The sequence below is a fragment of the Physella acuta genome, unplaced genomic scaffold (genome assembly GCF_028476545.2).
Source record: "Physella acuta isolate Inbredline_101_S28 unplaced genomic scaffold, ASM2847654v3 ptg000063l, whole genome shotgun sequence".
NCBI classification, from domain to species: Eukaryota; Metazoa; Mollusca; class Gastropoda; family Physidae; genus Physella; species Physella acuta.
In genome coordinates, this window is record NW_026731583.1 from 522,292 (window position 1) to 529,546 (window position 7,255).

A 7,255-nucleotide genomic window follows, 5' to 3' on the forward strand; every position below is an offset into this window, starting at 1 on the left:
ATTTTTTTTTGCGGGGTGGCCCTTTTTTTCTAGTTCCGCCACTGCGTCTTAATGCCTTTTCGTGCTAATTTAAAGTTAGTATTTAACAAATACTATGAAAAGGAGAAGGTTAGAACATTTTATTAAATTCTATTAAATATTATATGCATAAAGGAATTAAAACGTAAATACTTCACACTAAATATTTACGTGTGTTATAAATTTCACTATACGCATACAACCTACGCACATTTCATTATATTTAATTAATCTAAGTCGATTTGTACTTTCTGAATATTTAATAAATAAAAGTATTAACAAATTCCATGCAAATATATATATATAAATATTTCTGACTTTTTTTTTTTCTTGTGACTACTTTCGTGTGACTTTTTTTCTGTGTTTTTTTTTCCCTGTGACTTTTTGTTCCAACAATCGTGTGGCGAGACAGATCAGATTTTTAGTATTATCCGTATTCTTTTTAAAATCAAAACCTAACACAATCCCTATTCCATATTTGTAACAAACAAACAAGTTAATAAAAAGTCTAGTGACAATTTAAGCGCAATTTCCTTATGTTATCTAAAAATAGCTCTGTCGTAGCGTAAAGCACACACGGGGACAAAACACAAGACGTATAATGCTGGGGTGCGTTCAAGCTAGGAGAACGTTCGGTTTGTAGGTAACAGAACGAAAGGATATTTTTGAAAACTTTCTTCGGCAATATTGTTCTAAATTATGGCAGGAATCGATTGGTAAATGTTTCAAGTCGCTAAGTGGTCTGGTTGCCGAGATATGGGCAAAAAACTGCATTTTTTCGAGGTTTTTTGGCTTTTCCAGGAAATCCAGGAAGGAAGGAATTTTTTTGGCCCACAATCATCCTCGGAACTTGCTTAACATATTTGCTTTTGGAACTAGTCCTCGATATTGCTTCGTTGAGGAGGAGATACGACTTAAAGCTGCGGACACACATCCACAAATAACGAATTATTAAACGCTATTTGCCAGTATGGAAATTGCGCTAAAAAGTGAAACAAAAACACGTCGACTGTGTTTACACCTTCCTCGTCAGAAAAAAAAACAATATATATATATATATATATAAATATATATATAAATATATATATATATATATATAAATATATAAATGTATATATATATATATATATAAATGTGCGTTTGTGAATAACCTGTTAATGTTTTAAGTAAAATTCCCTTATGAACCAGATGGTCCAGAGTGCAAACAAAGTTGAGTTCACCTGTTCTGTTTTGGCTTTTAAGTTATTGTTGTTGGGTAGTCTTTTGAGTTCGTGTACTGGGTTGGGATTAATGTTAGTAGACGATGGAGGAGAGTAGCTTAACTGATTTTTTCTATATGAAAAGTTCAAGTTATATTAAACCAAAAGCTCAATTTAGAATTACATAATAAAAGTGTAATTTATAATTTTTCATTATCAGCAGACACTACCAGGACAGTCTCAGTGGTCAAGGAAATGACCATCCACAAACATAAAGACATCAAGCTACCAGACCAGACCTAGGCTACCAACGGTACAGCCTCCTCGGACAGTAGAGCATTTGACAGCTAAAATTAGTCTTGAATTCGATTCCTGGGTTCGTGTCCGTTAACCATCCCTGTCCACCAAGCTCTGATGGGTAGGCCCTACCTGACTCATATAAGAGAAAGTAAAAGCAGCTGGGCATAGTACTGACCATTGTTATTCCTTCATTTGTCAATGAAACAAGTGGACTCTACTTCACCCGGACTATCAGGCTCAAACAGGCATTTAACTCGGATATTCAGCAGCAACCCATTCACACCCACCCTAAAAAAAAAGACTTAACAAAATTCTTCAACATTCACAGAAAGAAAACATCAGCTTTGATTAGCAAACAGCGTATTCATGAAACCTTTGCTATTTTTCCTATTTTATGAACTCAGCTGCTTTATACAGCCACGTACCAAATAAGATGTACAGTTAACATGCTTGCTTAATTTAAGAAAAGGACATGCTGCCCTACTTATGTTAATTTTCTGTTAAATAATACATCTAGTAGACCTGTGGCTGAAAACAAGCAGTTGGTGATTTTTATTTCTTGAATGCAAAGTACTTTTTAAAAAAAAATTTTGGCAACTAAAAGGAAACTTGTCATATAAAAAATAAAAATTTCAATACTTAGCACTTTTTTGTTACTCATGTTAAAACCACATGTTGACTAAGCATCTATTGCACAAAGCACCTCTGGTCAAACCCCACTGTGAACAAAGCACCTCTGGTCAAACCCCATTGTGAACAAAGCACCTCTGGTCAAACCCCATTGTGAACAAAGCATCTCTGGTCAAACACCATAGTGGACAAAGAACCTCTGCATGAAAGATTTACGTACATAATTATATTTTACAGGACAAAACAATTTTGAAAAAGACAAATTCTTAAGAAGATCTATATTTTATTTTCTTATAGTAGTTATAGCTAATGAAACCAAAATCTAATTTATAAAAACTAAAATAAATGTTAAAACTAAAAAAAATGCTAAACAGATTTGTTTATGCAAAAAGTGTTTTGAATATAGATGTAGACAGTAAATTTGCTTTTGACTAATTAGTGTCATCTTGAGCACTCTTCTACTGCGTCTGTATAACATCGTTCTAGGTGGTTTTATCTAGATTTTAATCTTGTATCATCGAGGGAGCCAGATAACAACTTACTTACCCTTCTGCCTTGATCTAAAACTTCATCAGTGTGACTAAAGTTGGCATCACCCACCACCTCTAATTAAAATCATACAACTTAATTACCCTTCTGCCGTGAACTAATTTGAACTAAAAACCTGTCAATAGTGTCAATGTGACTAACATTGGTGTCATCCATCTTCTCTATTAAAATCATACAATATAAATACCCTTCTGCCTTGATCTAAAACTTCATCAATGTGACAAAATTGGTCAGATATTGTAAATACAGACAAGCTGGGTCTATTAAAAAAAATATCAAAGAAATCCTTGATACTGAAATATTTAATGTTAAGAGATAACAAGAATTAAAATTTCAATTAAAAGAATTCAAATTTTAACAATTATTAACAAAAAGAGGCCATCCATTGAACAAAAGACACTTAAAGTGTGGCACATCTCAAAGAAATGTCTAAGAACCAATTTCATAATTAGGTTCTTTGATGGTTAAAACAGTTTCTTTCAAACAACTCTTGGTGCAAAACATTCAACAATTACCTCATTTGTAAGGCTTTTCTCATTCATGAATTCTAAGGTAGTTTTGTAAAGTAAAATTTGGAATAAAAAATTTAAAAAAAAAAGTTTGTTTGAAACTTAAAACACTTGTCGAACATTAGGTGTTTCTCCTGTATGAAGAACATTTATCAAATTTCCTACAGATGAAAGGATGTGAATTCTAAGGTGGTTCTGTAATGTAGTTGTAATAGATTGAAATAATTGTGAGGTCAAGGGAACTCACTCTTCTGTATTAGTTATATTTATTATATTGTTATCTTGAGTGATGTCCCTTGAGTACTTCCTTCCCCCCTCTCTGGTATTACCATCATGATGTAGTTAGACCCATTAAACGTGTTATATACAACCACAGGCTTCTGTCGTCAATCTATTATAACTGGCGACGAGGATGGGATAAACATCTACTAGAAAGAGCACCTACTTACGCAAAAAAGAGGTTTGCTAGAGCTTATTAGCTAATTATTTCTAGAATAATGGCGCTGTATGGCCAAATAAAAGAATTTGATGCGAATGATGAAATCATTCAAGATTACCTAGAGAGGTTAAGCTTTTACCTAGAAGCTAACGACGTGACGATAGAAGCCAAAAAGAGAGCTGTTTTGTTAACAGTCATAGGGCCTCAACAATTTAGGCTACTAAAAGACTTATGCGCACCAGCTAGTCTAACTACCAAGAGCTTTAACGAGCTGAGCAAATTGCTAACAGACCACCATGCGCCTACCCCATCAAAGTTTCTATGTCGAGCTAGATTTGACAGTAGGACTCGTCAACCAAACGAGTCAATATCAGAATATGTTGCTGCTTTACGTCATTTAAGTGAATTTTGTGAATTCGGAGACACGCTGTCTGACAGATTATGTGAAAAGTTTGTGACAGGTGTAAACAGCCCTGATATTCAAAGAAAGTTGCTGCTTGAGTCAGATCTAAAATTGGAAAAAGCAATACAACTCGCAACTTCAATCCAGCAGTCATCAGATGCGGCGAGATCTTTAGCACCTTCAGAGATCCATGCAGTAAACAGCAGGTTAGTCAATAAACATCAACCCCATCAGAGCATTCCAACTTATGCTAAACAGCCTGCTCGTTCAAATCCTAGATCTAAATCTAGTAATAATTATCAAAAATGTCATCGATGCAAAGGTCCCCATGCATCTCATCGGTGCAAGTTCAAGTCTGCAACTTGTTATAAGTGCGGTAAGCAAGGTCACATTGCCAAGGCCTGCTTTGCAAAGTCTTCGTCTGTTGCTAAATCTAGCCAGTCAAGACAGTACCGCAACCAAAAGCAGCACTATGTTAACTCTCACCAAGACTACCTAACTCAACCAATGAACCACTCTACCTGTGAAAATGCTCAAACTGATTTGCAGCCGGATTTCAACCTGTTCTCTGTTAAATCAATAAGTCATGCTCCCATCAATGTACCAGTTTATATCAACGGTAAGAGCATCAGCTTCCAACTTGACACTGGAGCATCTCTAACAGTCATAACAAAGAAAGATTTTGACGCTGTCATAGGAGGATCAGTGCCTCTACAGCCATGTCACAAGTGTCTAACAACATACACTGGTGACAATGTTCCGGTAATAGGAGAGTGTATGGTTCATGTAAGTTATAATGGTCAAAGTGTTAAACTTCCTCTTCTTGTGGTTGAAGGAAATGGACCGCCATTACTAGGTAGGAACTGGTTAAGTGATCTTAAGTTAAATTGGGAGAGTATTTGTTCATTGAAGAATGTAAAAGAATCTAGTCTTACTTCACTAGATAAAGTAATATCTGAAAATAAATGTGTTTTTGGTAATCATGGATTACTAAATGATAGAACAGTGAAGTTAAGCATTAAAGATACAAATCCAAGATACTGCAAAGCTAGAGTTCCACCTTATGCAATGAGGAACAAAATTGAAAATGAGCTAAGTAGATTGGAATCTAATGGCATTATAAAGAAGGTAGACTATTCCGATTGGGCGACATCCATTGTGCCAGTGTTAAAGAAGGATGGTTCTATAAGAATTTGTGGAGATTACAAAGCCACACTGAATAAGCAAATAGAGCTAAATAGGTACCCTATACCTAACATTGAGGAAATTTCTTTGAATTTGGCAGGAGGAGACAAATTCACTGAATTAGACTTTAGTCATGCTTACACTCAACTAGAACTGCATCCAGATTCAAAAGTCTATACGACAATAAACACACATAAAGGACTCTACCAATATGAAAGACTATGTTTTGGCATATCATCTAGCCCTGGAATTTTCCAAGCTGTCATGGACAGTATTTTTAAGGACATTCCAAATGTTTGTGTGTACTTTGACAATGTGTACATAACTGGTAAGAATGACACTGAACATCTTAAAACACTTGATAAAGTATTGAAAATTGTTGGTGAAAAAGGTTTAAAGATAAACAAAGATAAATGTCAATTCATGCTGACAGAAATTAGTTTTCTTGGTCATATATTGAGCAAACAAGGCATCAGACCTCAACCTGAGAAAACAAAAGCCATTAAAGAAGCACCCAAACCTGAAAATACCCAACAACTAAGAGCTTTTTTGGGCTTAATAAATTACTATGCAAAGTTCATAGGAAATCTGTCTGGTAAACTATCACCACTGTACAAGCTGCTACAGAAAAATGCAACTTGGCACTGGGGTAAACAACAAGAAGCTGCTTTTAATACAGCAAAAGAGGCTTTGTCTGCTGACACCTTACTAACTCACTATGACCCAGGGAAAAGACTTATATTAACATGTGATGCTTCACCAGATGGTGTAGGAGCAGTCTTGTCCCACATGGATGAGAAGGGTGACAGACCCATTGCTTTTGCCAGTAGATCTTTGAACCAGGCTGAGAAAAATTATTCTCAGTTAGATAGGGAAGGCTTAGGCATCATTTTTGGTGTTAAGAAATTTCATAAGTTTCTGTTTGGTAGGAAGTTCACCATCTTTACAGATCATAAACCATTGCTAGGTTTATTTGGAGAAAACAAAACCCTACCTGAGCATGCCTCACCAAGAATTCAAAGATGGGCTATCACACTAACTGCATACAATTATGAATTGAAATACAAACCTGGATCTGAGAATAGTGCAGATAGTCTTAGTAGATTACCTTTAAAAAACCAAAGCCTGAGCTATGTACCAGAAGATGTATTTGTTCTCTTCACTATCATGGATAACTCCAATATAAATGTGAATGATATTAAAAGAGAAACACAAAAAGATGAGTGCTTAATAAAAGTATATGAGTACTGTATGAATGGTTGGCCTGAAGAGTCAGTGAATGAGGACTTAAGGCCATATGAAATAAGAAATTAAAAACTTTTGTGAAGATAATATAAAAGATGGAGAAGATGCAGTCCATTATCAGTCAGAGTTGCCTAAACAAAGTACTTGTAACTTAATAAATGATTATGGTGATATGGCAATTTCAAATGTTTTAAAGAAAATACATTAGTAAGAAGGAATGTGATCATCAAACAACTTTGCTAACATCATTAGCACTTACAGAAACTAAAAGGGTAACATCAAAAGAAAAAAGATTTTTGCCATTTAATACTTTCAGATGCCAATTCAAAAATAGTTCCATTAAATCATGACAACTCATGCATTGAAAGAGAATTTGGTGTTAATGATAATGTGTATCTGAGAAATTATGGGAGAAGGGAAAAATGGATACCAGGTCAAATTGTTCAATGTACAGGACCTGTGCCTTATAAAGTTAAAAATAACTTGTGCAGATAATAAGTGTGAATCTATCAATCCCACCAAATCTGAACAGTTCACACCAACTCAGTTGTTCCACAACCAAGTTCTGTTGATATGAGTGAACCAAGTTGTCTGGAGTCAGAAAATGTAAATTCTGGAGTTAATGATTTAAATCCTAGACCTCCTGAGATAGAGAATCCAGATGGTCAGAATATTGAGTCACCAAATCAAAAGCCACTGAGAAGGTCAAGCAGGACAATCAAGGTCCCAAATAAGTTAGACCTATGATTCTAAAGGTCAAAAGGACTTTGACATTATT